Genomic DNA, 17,589 nt, shown 5'->3' with positions numbered 1-17,589 from the left:
TTGTTTAAGTTTTGGACGAGCCATAGCTGTTCGATCAGCTTTTATCGGATAGAGGATGGAGATGTTTTTTTTGTTGGAATCGGAGTCTCACAAAAATTCAAACTGTTTCACACGGACATACTATGTGGGAAATCAGTATTGTCTGGAACGTTATGTTTTCATTATACGACTGCCTCCGAGGAGCACAGCTAAACAGATTTGCGCTTTCTAAATATATTAATTTCATATCTTATTTTTGGTATCTGTGGTCTTCATTCTGTTTCTTCATTCTCATGTCCTAACATAATTCTTTGTATCATTTCCTTATTTTTTAAACCTAACTTCAACTAATTTGTTTGTGCGTAAAATTTTTTTCCCTACAATGTTTGTACATCAACTTAATTCTTTGCATTTAAGGTTCCTATACTTGTATGTACAATATTTGCATTCCAAATTGAACCTAAATTGTTTCCACCTGGTATTGGAAATTCTGCTTACCTAAGATTGTACCTGAGTTGATTTCACATAAGCTTACCCAAGGTATTCTCATTTAAACTTGTACCTAAACATTTTTCGCCTAAACTAGTACCTAAACAATTCTCCCTCAGATTGTACCTAACCTTTTTTTAACTTAAATTTTGCCTAAATTTCTCCTAAGGATTAACCTTAGCTTAATTCACCTAAGCTTAAAGTTGCCGAAGTCCCTCCATCTTCATTTGACCTTCTCCTATACAGAGGATATCCATCGTCCCCTGTTACGGTGTTGGCTGTAAATGCTCGAGGATATCGCTTGGAACACTTCCCGTCTACCATGCATGGTGAACTTCGGTTGAGGGTACCACATGGGCATGTTCTTGATGACAACTGCATGCAAATCTGTATCAACCTCTGCCCGTGGAATCTCAGCGCATATCACATTGTCAATTTCGTCTGGAGTAATTTTATCATACAGCCAAATCAGTATGTGCGCATGCGGCAATCCTCTCTTCTGCCATTCTACTGAATACATCCAGCACCGCACAGATCCAAAAACTTCATGTTTCACAATGAAATCCATCAGTGACTTGAGCTTTTGTCTGAAAACACGGGCTGTGATGTCATGCCTATCCCTATATGATTGTCCAGGAAATAACAGCTGTACTATCTCGTCCCAAGCTGGATTGCATGTGAAGGTGATAAATAAGTCTGGACGGCCGTAGCAACGAACATATGGCAAAATGGAAGGATGGCAAAATCGTGAGCTTTCCAACGTTGGTTGTATTACGGTCATTCATCACAGCATCCCGCAAATGGATATATTCCTCGGACCGAAGTTTCTTCTGAGTCAATCGGAGGAACAGCAAACGTTCTGTTTCAATTTTTGCATACATATCGACAATGGACTAATGAAACAACTGACGACATTTCAATATATGATTGCAATCGGTCCTCCTAACCATTAACCTGTATGAGTAAAAGTTCATCGCGCAGCCGCTCAGTCTCTCGGATGGAGGCCCGTCCTTCGTCAGTCATATTCGTAATCTTACGTCTTTTTGCTTCTGTATTGCGAATACGACGACCCAATCTCGACTTCTTTGGTGGCATGACTTCGTTTCTTACTGAACCTAAACAAAAAAATAAAATTTGTATCTCCAATTTCTTCTTTCAATATGTTTTGAATGTTTGACAGGAAATGCTTTGATTCAGCTGGCTGCCTGTAGAGGGCGCAGCAGTAGGGGCACGGGGAAACGCGAAAAGGTGATAGTGAGAGGTTCTTAAATTTTCAAGTCTATGAAGGATGTAGACACGAACAGAGCATTTATATATATATAGATATACAATAAAATTATAACCCAGTTTTTAACAGATTTTCATTAAATTTGAGATATAGCCATTTTATAATATTCTACAATTTTGTGTTAAATATGATGAAAATCGGTGCCATACAAACGATCTTTAGATATAGGGGAAAAATGCAAAACTGTGAATGTAAAACTGTAAATATAACATACATATATGGTACGTAGGTTACAGTCCTGAGGCCCGATACTAGGGCCTCCAATTAGAGCTAAGCTCCTTTTGTTCCACTCCCTCTGTTTGTTGTTGGTGGTCCTGATCACTATCAGTACCAACCAGAGTCAGTAAGGAAACCTAGGATTGCCGATACTTTCAGTTTTCCTATACTTCCCAGTGACTCCATCTGGTAGGCACCAAAGTGGCGAAGTCTGATGTGATTCAGCGCTGGGCAGAAGCAGAAGTTGGATAGCAGTTCACTGGATCGATTTTTGTCATACGTCAGCCAACATTCTTTTGACCTTCTGTGCTGGCTTACTTTTACTCCTGTTTTCTCTCGCCATCGGTTGAATTTTCTCTACTGTTACCATTTTCAGCGCTGGTAAATCAATCCTTATGTCGTACGCATCAATATGGTGTCTACCCAGTGCAAAGTTGCAGCCCATAGATTCATCAGCCACTACTATTAATTTAAACCAAACCTCACTCTCTTTCTTCAATAAATAACTTGTTTTGGGGACAGTCAGCCGGTGATCCTCTCCGCCACACCAAATTTAAGAAAAAAACAATTTTTTATACCCTTACAGGATATTATAATTTTAGTCAGAAGTTTTCAAGTTTGTCTTTAATAGTATTCTAGAATTTCTGTTTTAATTTTATGAACTTCGGACGAGTATACCAAATAGCTGCCATAAAAACGATCTTTAGATATAGTGGGAAATGCGAAAAATAAATGTAGAACTGTATAGGTACAGTGTTCAGTGTACAGTGTACAGTGTCGGACGCACCACCGATATGTACACCCAGTGCATTAGAGCGGGCGAGAGACCCCATATGCTGCTGAGCATCTTCCTGGATGCATTTAGCGCAATGGTGGCCTTCTTCACCCTCTCTAGTACAATGGGTTTCCATGCCAGCTTGCTGTCCAGTAGTGCCACGGTATTTGACTTGTTTTTTTTTATTTTTGGGGGGGCTCCATGGCGGTACATTGTAGCTCTTAATGAAGAGAATGAGGTCCGCCTTATCCGCATTGATATTGAGTCCTACCTTTTCCGTCCATTCTCATATCTCCCTGAGTGTTGATTCCATGATCGAACTAAGGGTCGATGGACAGACTCCCTTGATAATTATGCTTATGTCGGCAGCATAGGCTTTTATCTTCGGGGCCTTCCTTTCGAACCTTTTGATTAGGTCGTCGACCACTAGATTCCATAGGAGGGGCGGTAGGAGTCCGCCTTGCGGCGTACCTCTGTGCGCTCCTTTCACCATGGAAGCGGTGCCCCAATCTGATTGTACCCGTGTGCAACTAAGTAGATTTCATATCCAAAAGTTGTGCTTAAGTTGTTGAATATCCCGAATATGTCTACAAAGACTCCGAGCGCATATTCCTTGTTGTGCAGGGCTCTCTCAACGGTGGCTACTAACGAATGTAGCGCCGTCTCCACTGATTTCCCTTTTATGTATGCATGCTGGTTGGTTGACAGTAATCTGCCCACATCGTTTTTGATGAATAGGTCCAGCAGCTATTTTAGCGTCTTGAGAAAAAAGGAGATGAGGCTTATCGGCCTATAGCCCTTGGGACTGACGTGGCTGCTCTTTCCTACTTTGAGCAGGAAGACAATCGTCGAGGTCCTCCAGTGGGTTGGGATAGAGCCCGTACTTAGACAAGCTGTGTAAATTGCGTGTAGCCATGGAGAATTGACTTCTTTGGTCGCCTGCAGAATGGCTGGAAATATTCCGTCTAGTCCTGGTGCTTTTATACCTGCGAAGGAGTCTATATCCCATTGAATTCTTATTGAGGATATGAAATCATTTGGGAGATACTCTCCCCTAGTTGCTAGTACCTGGTGCTCGTTGGCATCGGTGATCTCTGTGCAGTCTGGGAAGTGCGCGTGTATTAGTGATGTTAGGGCCTGTATAGTGGGTTGCTTTGAAAGCAACTTCCGTAGTCTAGTCGTTTCTGGGGCCGTCTCCATGTTGAAGCAGAAGAGCTTCTGTATGCCCTTTTTGTAATTCCTTAGCAGGAATTTGGTATCCTTGTTGATTATATCATCCTTCGCCTGCTTGGCGAGTTTGAAGAATTCCCTGAGGTTATCGCGTTGGAGCGAAAGGTCCCTGTTCCACCAGAGTGGTCTGGTCCTTTGCTTGGTTCTTGAAAACGGGCATCATGCGTGATATGCGCCTAGTAATTTCCTTGAGAGGGTCTCTAAGGACTTTTTTATATCTTTATCGGATTTTACTGTGCCCGGACAAGTCGTTGTTTGACTAGCGATTATTTCTTTAAACTTTTCCCAGTTAGTATTCCGGGGGTTTCTAAAAACTGTTGGTTTTGGAGAGTGATCGAATTCGCATTGGAACTGTATGGATGAGTCCTGAGTTCTTCCGGTGGAGCTGGCCTATCGTGTGCCATGTAGCTGGAAGCTACCAGTATGCGCTTCTTCTTGCTTTCTAGCAACACCACAGTCAGGTCGTCCGAGCTGTAATAGAGACATAAGGTAAGCTTGAAGATCCTTCCGTACGAGAACGGCGGTTCTTTCCCTGTTTACCGATGGTTGGTTAAAAGTGCTTTAATTTGCCCTAGGCAATCTATTGCTCTTGGACTAGAGCTACATTGGCGGACCCTTGCTCCATTGCAATGAGGAGTTCCGCCGACAGGATGTCCTCCTTCTCCTTGATTATCTGGAGGACCACACATTGGCCCCCCTTTTTAGGCGAGCGAAAAAGGTTTTCTTCCTCCTCTTTTGAAAGCTGCACGCTCTCTAGGTCCGAGACTACGGCGTCGTTTTTATGGCAGCTCCGTTGCAACTGACGTGACCTACTCCCGTGAAATCAGAGGTGGGACCGCTGGCGACACGCAGAGAGGATTGATCCCCTCCGTGCCCGCCGGTGGTACCAGCTACGCCTTTCACCGACGTTTGGGCTGACATCCCAGTCCTGGTTGCTTCTTCTATCTCCATTCCTGTGAATAATTTGATTTATTTCCGGGAATCCAACCACTTGCGTTTTATGCCTGCCGCCAGGCATCTCCAAACTTGGGTTCAGGTGAAGGATTTTTGCCAGCCTCCGACCATATAAAGTATATATATTCTTGATCAGCACCAACAGCCGAGACGATCTAGCCATGTCCGTCTTTCCGTTTCTACGCAAACTAGTTTCTCAGTTTTAAAGGTAACTGAATGAAACTTAGTAGTTAGTCTTCTATATACTCTTACTCGTATATATGTCGGAACGGGCCAGATCGGACGACTATATCATATAGCTGCCATTAGAACGATCGGAAAATTATTACAATTAAAAATTATAACCTTTTCAGTTTTTAGCAGATTTTCATCAAATTTGCGATATAGTCATTTTTAATTATTCTAAAATTTTGATTTTTGTTTTATGAAAATCTGACAACTAAATCATATAGCTGAAATACAAACGATCGTTATGAATGTAAAACTGAAAATGTGAAATAAAATAAAAAAATTATAAAAATATGCCATAATGTCAATCTCTTAAAAAGCCAACTTCATTTGCTCAAGCAGCTCGCTTATGGGTGTCGCGGACCGTCCTGTATTACCAGGCAACCTTTGTAGTGCACTTTTCTTTTAATTTGCTGATCAGCAAATATGTTTTCGATATGTTTCAATGACCCAGAGTCGCAAAGACATTCTATATTTTAAGTTCGTCAACATTTTTCTGGCAATATTAAAACCGGGGACAAAAATCCGCCACTTTTCTTTCTGTTGTTGTCTTGCTTAGATGGAATTTTATAATAACGAGTTTGAATATATGTCTATGGTCTGTAAAAAAGTGTTTTGTCGATACGCTACATTTTCCTACGTGCTTCGTTTGAGGAGTTTTGTCTATTTCCTCATTCAAACTTTGCACTTCTCACGTACTAATATTGACATCACGACATGTAATTCAACTGCAAAGAGATCACCCTTCTTGTTTGTTGGTAGTGACGTTACACTCGAAGATGGAAGTCGTCCTAGTTATCTTAGCATACTGAATCCCTATGATGAACGCTTCAGAGAGTGCCGGTTCATCGAGGGCCATATACCCGGAGGATCTGAGTTGCTAAAGTTGGGGTATAAAAAAAAGTTTTGGTTGTTTTTAATGATTATGTCCGCCATCGGCGTACCAGTAGACTTGGTTTAGAATGTTGAGTATCATCTAGTGGCGGAGATATGCCCGTCCCAGGTCCATGGCTATTGTACAAGGCCGATTATGATGTCCTTCTTTCGTATAAGGACTGCAAGATTTTCGAATTTCGGCATTATTTTGGGGTTATATCGGCGGTGTTTTCGTCAATGACTTGTCTGACAGCATGCTAATATCATCGACTTCGTCCTCGCGGACGTCGTCCGGGTCGGCTAGGACGCCCTTGATCATGACCTTCCTAATACCGTAGCGAACCTTGTGATAGGATTGTTCTAGGCATCACTAGTTTATGAGGAACTTGTTTTTATTACTCACACTACCCCTGGGATGGCCAAGTTCATTTTGACATCTGGGTTCCGAGCTCAGTCTTCAGATGCGAGCTTTGATCCATCTTAGGATATCCCAGACGTGGACGATCTTGATGCTGATCTCCTTCCTTGATTTGCTGACCTTATCGTCGCATCTGATCACCAAGTGCTTTCTAATCATGCCTAAGGAGGATGTCGGACCCCATGACTCGGATAGTTCGGGTGTATCTGTTCCCATCTCCATCAGCTTGGTTTCGACCTCCTCTCATTTCTCCATTTAAAGGCGCCCATCGTCGTTGAGACCATCCACGGCAAGGCTGTGTCTAGCCACCTTAGTAAACTTTTTCGTCGGCCTGACGATTGATCTCAGTCTTGGAACCGCCCTGGCGTCTCGAGAGCTCGTCCTAGCGTTCCCGTCGAAGTAGGTGCATTTACATATCTTCGCCTATTTCTGATTCTGATATGGAAGAGGTCCAAATCGGATTGTTTTTAATTGACCATTTTCATAACAGCCCGTTTACTTCCAACCATGGGTTGGATGGAAAGGCTCCGTTGCTACTCACCAGAACCGCTTTTCTGCGGAGTTAACTCCAACCCCACGCTGGCAAGCCACGTGCTGATAACATTGACGCAGCGCTTACAGGTTATTTTAGCATTGGGGAGCAGTTTCTCCACCATGACCACTGCTATGTCTTCGGCGAAGCTCACTAGATCGGACGCTCCGTACATTGCGTTCCGAAGCAACGGTGCAAGAAGGACCTTTAGGCAACTCTGTAGGAGAGCTCAACCACTTTGTATGATGTTGAACTCTTACATACGATTCGCGAAATAGTTTCGCATGATCCCAGCAGTTTTGGGTAACCTCCAGGATGCAGCTCCATCTTGGCATGTTACTGTGTCAAGACTCCTTTTCATCTCGTATCAGCAATTTGCGAATTTACGATTGATACCACCTTCGAGATGGAATCGACCGTCGGCTTCGCCTACGATGAGGTGTCTAAGCACCTTGCAAGCTCCGTCAATAAAGCAGATTGGCCTTAACGACGAAGGGTCGTCCTTAGGCTTGCTTGGTTTCGGCGGCAACAACAACCTCTGCCTTTCCCACCTGCATCTTTATGCATTGGCCACAGCTCCGAAAAGATTTCCGGCCGGAGCGAAAGCGCGAATCTCAGCACCCTATTCGGGGTGTTGTCGGGGCCGGGGGCTTTTATAACCTTAACCACCATCTGGGTCTCCGTCGCCGTGACAGGAGCGAAGCCTGCCAGGGATTCGCCGAAGCTGTGGAACACAGGACACTCCATACTAGGGTTCCTGCACCGCACGTCCGGCTGGCAGCGATCAAGTGGCCTTCTTGGCCGCCCTAGAAACAAGATTTGCTCCTGTCCACAGTGCTAGCACACCTTTTGGCGATGTGGCCCACTCCCAGGCCCGCATGCATCGATCCAATAGCGGTGGATAGTAGTCAGAGTCGCCCGGTCCGTAACATGTAAGTAAGGCCAGTCGACAGTCACGCATTTAGACACCTCTGACGATCAAATCCCCTCTAGGTTTGACCTCGTTTTCGCCTCCCCGAGAAAGCACCCGGGGACGCAGTGTGCAATGCTGCATTATGCCATGCGGCAGTAGACGAAATAAATTTGACGACATAAGGTGCCAAATAAGGTAACATATTATTTTATGATATGTCTGGCCAAAAACTTTTGCTTGGACAATTAAAGGATATTTTTTTCAGGTACAGTTATCCGTTTTAGTTTTCCTATTTATTTATTAATTTATTCTTAGTGCGAAAAGCTTAAAACTTATATTTATTGCGCTAGGCACAGAGTGGTGTTTTTCTAATCTAACATTTTGCTTCTCTTATTCTTAAAAAGAATTAAAATTAACATAATTAAAATATATATTTTCTAAGTTATGCTAAACATTATGGAATCAGATATTTTATGATTTCCATTATTATTTTTCTATGATTTGGAAATTGATTCCAAAGCCTATACGCATACACTAAAAAGTGTTTGTCGGAACTTTGTAGTCGATTTCTTAAGATTTTAATATTGTTGGTTCTTCGCGATAGTAAAAACTCAATCTTATCCTAAAGGTATGGCGGTTCGTGCGTCATTACAATTTTAAGAAGTTGAATTAATACCCTAGTGTTAGTCCAGTATAGTATAGGCATACCTTAGATGTTGTTTGAGTGCTCCGTGCTGTGGTCGACTCTACCGATTTTATATACATAACTAGCAATGCTGTTAAAACGTTGTTCTCAAAGTTACTAGTCTGGATAAACTAAAACTTCGAAAAAACTCTAAGCAATAGAAAACGTGGAAGTTAAAATAGTTTTATTTGAGCTTATTGTTAGTTAGGGCATGAATGAGGTACAACTGCCTAAGGACCATGTATGTTCTGCCTAAGGTTTATTATATGGTCATATGGTGAAAAAAATGTTCTGTCATTAATACGTAGTCTTTATAATTATTGTTAATTTTGAGTCTTGGAGTCCAACGAAATTGTAAGGTTTCGTTTTCAACGGGTTAAGTAAAAGTTCGTTGGTTTTAGACCACTAATAACTCGTCATTTGAAATTTCAATACATTCAGAGGCATTAAATAGGGGACAGTTTGCCAATACATTTCGAAGGTTATTTAAATAAAATGACAAAACCAGGGGGCCAAGAACAGATCCTTGGGGAACCCCTAAATTTAGAGTGTCACACACTAAGTCACAATTGGCTGGCTTCGCTTACCCAAGTACGTATTTAGGGCAAATGTCTCGTAATGATATAGATTTTAAGTTTTTGAAGAAAGAATCTCGTCATTTACAGAGGCCTCGCTAAAGTCTAAAAGGGTAAGAAGGTAATATACATAAATTATATTACCTTCTTACCTTCTTACCTTATCTGCACACGAATGTCATCTGTAACTGTTATTACTGCAGTGGTTCAGCTTCTATTCATGCGATAGCCTGATTGATAGCAGTTTAAAAGAAAAGTTTCTTTTTACAAAATTACTCGACCATAAGTTGCTTAAAAACCTTTGACAGGAAATTTCTAATTTCGTTGGTATCACAGCGGTTTATTGGGGAATAGTTTAGGTACGTATTTTCTGTTACTTCAAGTACTTGTATATTGGCAAATTTGTCTTTAAGGTTATCAATGTTGACATTAACTTTCTCAGTCTGCTTTGCTTCCCCAACCCCATTATATATGTATGCTATTTAAGGCATTACAAATTTTTTTTTTTAACACCGGGTCTATATTAACCACGTCCTTAGGGACCCGATACAGTAGTTGGAATAATAAATGTTTAAAATAATTACCGACTGCAAACTACTTTTATAACATCTATTAATCCTAGGATGGCCATATGGTTTTGAGCTAGACCAATGATTCCGAATCTACAACCAAAATTTGCAGCAAAGACATTAGAGTGTTAAAGATGCGTAACGTCAAACGATTTTATTTGCAAATGATTTTTTTTTGTGCTGGCTTTTGAACCTATTTATTCCATAATGATTGCATATTTATAACATATTTATTCCTTATATATTATATATATATTAACTTATGTACGTGAATGAATATTTTTTATCGATATTTATGCAATTATCAGTCGGTCCAAAAAAATTAATTTTTATACCCTTGCTGGGTATTATAATTTCAGTCAAAAGTTTGCCACGCAGTGAACGAGGCACCTCCGACCATATAAAGTATAAATATTGTTGATCAGGATCAACAGCTGAGTCGATCTAGCCATGTCCGTCTGTCCGTTTCTACGCAAACTAGTCTCTCAGTTTTGAAGCTATCTGAATGCAACTTTGTAGTTAGCCTTCTATATACTCTCACTCGTATATATATCGGAACGTGCCGGATCGGACGACGATATCATATAGCTGCCATAGGAATGATCGGAAAATTTTAACACAAAAATTTTTAACATTTTCAGTTTTCGATAGAATTGGATCAAATTTAAATTATAGCGTGAATGTAAAGCTTCAAATATAATATGTATAGGTGAATGAAATGAAAGTAGGGATTACTTCATTGTTTTTAACACAAATATATATAATTTATATTGTATGGATTCGTAGTCATAGAAGTTCTATCTGCAAGGGTATATAAACTTCGGCGTGCCGAATTTTTTGTGTTATATCACCTGAAAGTCAACTAATTTAAAATTTTTCAAATTTCAACTTTGAGTAGTCATATCTTCTTAAAAGAAATCCTAAAATTATTTTGGTTGTAAATTCGGAATCATTGGGAATTTTTCATGTCAGAATCTTCCATAATTTCACCAGACGCCACCACTCGATGAAGACGTTTTTCCAAACGCTTCCACGTTGTAGCTCATCTTTGTTTGCTCATAATCTCTTTTACCACTAATACTAGCGTTGTCACCCGAACTGGAAAATTCTGCTTCTTCAGGTGAGGTTTCCTCCAGGATCAACTCCTCCAATTTCAGCTTCTCTAGTTTTCAAACCCCAGGTTCAGCTATTTGATTACATTTTTAATAATTTTGCATAGCAAAATACTTGTCACCTAAAACATATTTTATTTCGTAACTTTTAATTTTTTATTATACCCTTGCAGGGTATTATAATTTCAGTTAGAAGTTTGCAACGCAGTGAAGGGAGCACCTCCGACTATATAAAGTATATATGTATATTCTTGATCAGGATCAACAGCCGAGTCGATTTAGCCATGTCCGTCTGTCCGTTTCTACGCAAACTAGTCTCTCAGTTTTGAAGCTATCTGAATGAAACTTTGTAGTTAGCCTTCTATATGCTCTCACTCGTATATATGTCGGAACGGGCCAGATCGGACGACTATATCATATAGCTGCCATAGAAATGATGGGATAATTTTTACAAAAAAAAAATTCGAACATTTTAAGTTTTCAACAGAATTTCATTAAATTTGAGGTATAGCCATTTTATTATACTCTACAATTTTGTGTAAAATTTTATAAAAATCGGACTACTATATCATATAGCTCCCATAGGAACGATCGAGAAATTAATACAATTAAATTTATAACTTTTTCAGTTTTTAACTGATTTTCATCAAATTTGAGGTATAGCCATTTTATATTAGTCTTAAACTTTGGGTCAAATTTTATGCAAATCGGACGACTATATCATATAGTTGCCATACAAACGATCGTTTGATGTAGAGGAAAAATGCAAATCAGTGAATGTAAAACTGCAAATATAATATGTATATGTGAATGAAATGAAAGCAGGTATTACTTTATTGTTTTTAACACAAATATATTTAATTTATATTGTATGGATTCCTAGTCAAAGAAGTTCTATCTGCAAGGGTATACAAACTTCGGCGTGCCGAAGTTAGCTTCCTTTCTTGTTTTTATTTTAGTTTTAGTACTTAATTCACTTTTTAGATACAATTTTTGTTTATTAGAGCAATATTTGTTTTACTCTAAATTGTTTTATTATTTAAGATCTATCAATTTTCTTAGATAATTGATTAACAATGCAAAAGAAGTCGTCTTGCCCGCACTTAGGTAAACCCCAATAGTGCTGTCAAATCTTAAATAAAAGTGAAAATTAATGCAAAAGTACCATAAACAGATTCTTGGTAGCAGAAATTGGGAAAAAATTTGTAGAAATAGCTAAGGATCATACAGAAACTGCGAAAATAAAAGCTATTGAATTGTACATTTTAACGTGTCATAGATATATTTAAGAAAAAATATCAAAAATTAATACTACCATTAATAAAGAACGTTTTTCTGTATCCTAATGAGTCTGTATAATTAATTGAAAATACAAGAAAAATTATAATAAAGTAGAATTTCATATCTTAAGCCTAGTAAAGTAACGTACAGTTTTACATTCAGTTATGCATTTTCTTCTATATTTATACCCTTGCAGGGTATTATAATTTCAGTCAGAAGTTTGCAACGCAGTGAAGGAGGCACCTCCGACTATATAAAGTATATATATTCTTGATCAGGATCAACAGCCGAGTCGATCTAGCCATGTCCGTCTGTCCGTCTGTCCGTCTGTCCGTCTGTCCGTCTGTCCGTCTGTCCTTCTGTCCGTCTGTCCGTCTGTCCGTCTGTCCGTTTCTACGCAAACTAGTCTCTCAGTTTTGAAGCTATCTAAATGGAACTTTGTAGTTAGCCTTCTATATACTCTCACTCGTATATATGTCGGAACGGGCCGGATCGGACGACTATATCCTATAGCTTCCATAGGAATGATCGGAAAATTTTTACAAAAAAAATTTTAACATTTTCAGTTTTCAATAGAATTGGATCAAATTTGAGATATAGCCATTTTATTATACTCTACAATTTTGTATAAAATTTTATGAAAATCGGACTACTATATCATATAGCTCCGATAGGAACGATCGAGAAATTAATACAATTAAATTTATAACTTTTCCAGTTTTCAGCTGATTTTCATCAAATTTGAGGTATAGTCATTTCATATAAGTCTTAAATTTTGTGGCAAATTTCATGAAAATCGGACGACTATATCATATAGGTTCCATACAAACGATCGTTTGATGTAGAGGAAAAATGCAAATCTGTGACTGTAAAATTGCAAATATAATATGTATAGGTGAATAAAATGAAAGCAGGTATTACTTCATTGTTTTTTAACACAAATATATATAATTAATATATATATATATATTCCTATTCACAGAAGTTCTATCTGCAAGGGTATATAAACTTCGGCGTGGCGAAGTTAGCTTTCTTTCTTGTTAACAATCAATTTCTTGGCAGCTATATGATATAGTCGTCCGATCCACCCATTTCTGACGGAGAGAAAAATAAGACTACTGGCAAAGTTTAGCTTTAAAACTAAGGTACTAGTTTGCATATACATAATCGGATAGACATGGCTAGACCGACTTGGCTATGGATGCTGATAAAGAATATAACTACTTAGTATGCACTATGGGGCGAACGACAACTTTTTCTGACCAAAACCCATTTTTTAAGTCGTTAAATTACATGTTTTGTAATCGGAATGTATTGAAATAACATCAATTGGTAATGTTACATACAAGAAATTTTAACAGACCGCGCACTGTTAAGTTAACAGCTGATGAGTTAAGGCTGTTGCGACGGCCTTACTAAGGTTATTGGTTAATTTGGCGAGTTTAAAGAGACAAAAAGTGTATAAACAATTAATAAGTGATTCTTTTTATGTTGGTGATCGTGGATTGTAGAACATAACTGTGGTGTCCCAATAATCTTCTTTAAGTTTTAACCCTATAAAAAAAATAAAATTGCTCTCATAAAACTTGTTACATTATGTTGACTTATCTATTCTTTTTATGTGATGCTAATATAAAAGTGCACTTTTGCGCACTTTCTCTGAAATTTAACTTTAAAGGTACTAACCTTAACTATGGAAAAAAGCGTGTTTTTTGACATATGAAACGCTAAAAATATCATATATTTATATAGTACATATGTGTGTATACTTCCAAGACTTTTTACAGAAAATTCGGTTCTTCCAGATCGTTTTTTTGAAAAAGAGTGTAGAATCATAAAATACTGCATATTAATCGCCTGAGCCGTACTGTAATTTTGTTTGAAAAAAAATTGTAAATAAATCATTGTAATACAATAATAATAATAATTAATATGTTACAAAAAACAAACAAAATTTTGAAAAAATAAAAGCATTCTTAAAATATAGCGGTACCACGCCCATTTATTCTCAAAGCACCTAATTTTTCCTATAAACTGCAAACTTCAAAAAAACAGATCTAGCCATTAAATTGTTAAACTGGCAGCACTGATCCAGACAAAAAATACAAGTATTTAGAGAACGCTGCACTGAGAATGAGAATGCGACGAAAACAGCATATTCATACAAATTATTGTTTTAATGAAATTACCCTCGAAAGCTATTGCTTGGACGAACTTAAGGAATATTTTAGATCGTCTCGAGCTGGTAAATGGTATCAGGTACATATTGGTAGTTGTCCATTTTAGTTTTATTTTAAACAATTTCAAATGATTGCTGGCGGGAGGGTTCAAGCCGATTTTTTTTACGACTGCATAATGTATCACGATCGTTTACCAGAACAAACTTGATCACATATTACTGATCAATTACTGCTCTATGATCATGTTCTTCTGCTAAACGCAGTGAGTCCCAGTTGAAAAAGATTGCAATAACCTTATAGATTTTTTGATTATTGATAGAGTTCACGACCTTGACTAAGTGTCAACTCTAACAATTTCTTCGGCGTTTGATTCGTATTGCGTTAGGAAATCTTTTTCTGTAAAATTAACTGGCAATCAACAAGAAAGGAAGATAATATCGGCACGCCGAAGTTTAAATACCCTTGCAGATAGAACTTCGATTATATACGAATGAGAGTATGTATATAGAAGACTATCCGCAAAGTTTCATTCAGACGGACATGTCTAGATCGAATCGGATGTTGATGCTGCTTAAGAATATATATGTATGTATATGTATTACCATACCATACTTTATAAGGTCGGAGGTGACTCCTTCACTGCGTTGCAAACTTCTGACTGAAATCACAATACCCTCAAAGGGTATACAAATTTTCAGTTTATTTATGGATCTAAATGCTATCCACAATTATACCTGCAGGTTGTATATTGCTGCAGCTGTGGACTTTGTCACAGTCAAGGCACAACCTTTTTTGATGCCCTGGAGCGAGGGCACTGGTTCTTCCAAAAACAACAACTTGTTTCTTGTGAAACAAAAACAATGTTCTAAATACGATCTCAGCAGGATTGAATCTCTGAATCGCTTGCTGTGCGCGCTTCGTCTACGTTCTCATTATTATATCTGCGTCTGCGTCTGCGTCTCTGCCCTTTTGTAATATTTAACGTCTTACTCAAGTCTCGACTCATTTCATCGCTCTGCCCCGAAAGGAGCAGCGTCAAAGATACACATGCACATCTATCGGTATGTATGTATTTATGTCCCATACATAGTGCATATGTATGTATCTTTGTATTTTTTGCATGTATTTCATGTGCAGCACATGGGATTCGTTTTATTTTGTGAGCATTTTTTTTTCGGTTCTTGGAAAATAACAACAAAACCAGATATTCGATAAATGTGTATATGGACGATACATATATATATACATACATATATAGATATGTATATGCACATACATATATGTATGTATATTTGTGTATATATACAACGCTGATGCCAAATTATATTTTTGTGGGATATACATATGTACTTGTATCTGGGAAAAATAAAGTTTGATTAACATGCATTACAAAAACAATTTTAATGTATTCACTTCATCAAACCAAATAATAAACAAAATTATATACATAAAAAAAAGCTTTTACTTTCTAAAAATTTCAGTTCATTTATCGCTAAGTAAAAGAAACCTTTAATTTGATCGATTCCACTGTACATAAAATGTACATACATATGTACATACATGTAAACTTTAAATAGCTATAAAACTATAAAAACGGTTAAGATACATAGATACATATATACATATGTATGTATGTATTTATATTAATGTATTTTCCCTTCTTCTTCGCACCGGTTTTCCCCTATCAAAACTCCTTAGTGGCTGCAAAGGCCCAATGACTTTATTTTCTTCTCTCCTTTTTACAAATTTTAAAGGCTTAATTAGTCAGCGCAGATCGGATCGATCCTAAAAGAGAAGAAAATAAAAAACAACACACATTTTCGTTTTTTACACACACATAAGACAAAGTTATAATAGTATAGGTATTTATCTGTACACTGTGCTCAAATACATTCATACATCCACGTTTTAAATCCAGTTTCTTTCTCCATTAAGCGACAGCGCAGAGTCAGGGCACCAGGCACAGATTGAAGCATCATCATTATCAAGAAATTGAGCCGAGAGTTGGCCCTTGGAATTATGTTGTCCGCCGTCGAGGCAGCAAGAAAAAATAAAGAAAATAAAAAAGGGAAGAAGGTAGACAAAAAAGCAGCAACAAAAATTAAAGGCAACTTTTGTCAGATTTATGTATGTACATATGTACATACGTATGTATGTACATATGAAGATGCATTCATCAGATACATATGTAGCCTTAAATAAGGTGTTTACTTATGTGTATACAACAAAATGCATATATGAACTAATTTAAAAAATACACAAGCAATAGTGCATCCTTAAGATATTAAACAAACATAATTTATTTATGCAAATATTCGGAAAACAGCATAAGCACATATTACTACTATACATAATGTTTTATGGCATATCGTATGATTTTAAAAATTTTACTTCTCGCTAGCTATTATTTTTCACTTATGTAAGTGTGTATGTATATGTATTATTTGTGAAGAAAACTTCTTTTCTGAATAAAGAAAATTAATTTCTTAGAGGAGACGAAAATATAATGGAAAACAGCGTTGTTACATTTTTTCATATACATTTTTTAGGCATATTCGGGGAATGAGTGCAACAAAAATTATAACTACGGTGTTCATTAACATATTCTCATCTCCTCTAAGATATGTGTTTTTTTTTCTCATATTTCTGATATAATTTGATCAATATCAGACAACTATATCATTCGTATAGCAGTAACTGAAATGCTGTAAATATAATATATATAGGTGATTGTAATGAATGTAGCCATTACTTCTTTGTTTTGTTAACATAAATATATAGAGTATATATTTCATCAATTATTAATGATCTAATTGCAATCTGCAAGGGTATAAAAACTTCGGGGTGACGAAAAGAGCTTCCTTTAAGTTATACCATTGCATGGTAATTTACATTTAGTCAAAAGTCGGGCGGATTGAGCTAGATCGAGGTGATGCTGATAAAAAATATATGTACTTTTTATATCATATATTTAATTATAACTTCGATTTGTTTAAAAATATTTGTATTTACTTATAGATATTGCCTTTTTAATTTTTCAGTATTTCTGATTTAATTTTATAAAAATCGGACTGAAAATGTTCACTGTTTTTCAACATATTTTCATCTCCTCTGAGAAATAGCCAATGTTTATTTATCACAATTTCTGTTGCCAAATGCAAATCTGTGAATGTAAAACGCTAAATATAATATACTTAGGTGAATATAATGAAAGTAAGCATTACTTCAATGTTTTCAAAAATAAATTTGTATATTATGTATTGTATTATTTGTTAACGATCCAATTATG

Source organism: Drosophila serrata, unplaced genomic scaffold, assembly GCF_035046125.1.
Source record: "Drosophila serrata isolate PLE 108 unplaced genomic scaffold, ASM3504612v1 contig_160, whole genome shotgun sequence".
NCBI classification, from domain to species: domain Eukaryota; kingdom Metazoa; phylum Arthropoda; class Insecta; order Diptera; family Drosophilidae; genus Drosophila; species Drosophila serrata.
Note: the sequence above shows the minus strand (reverse complement) of the source record.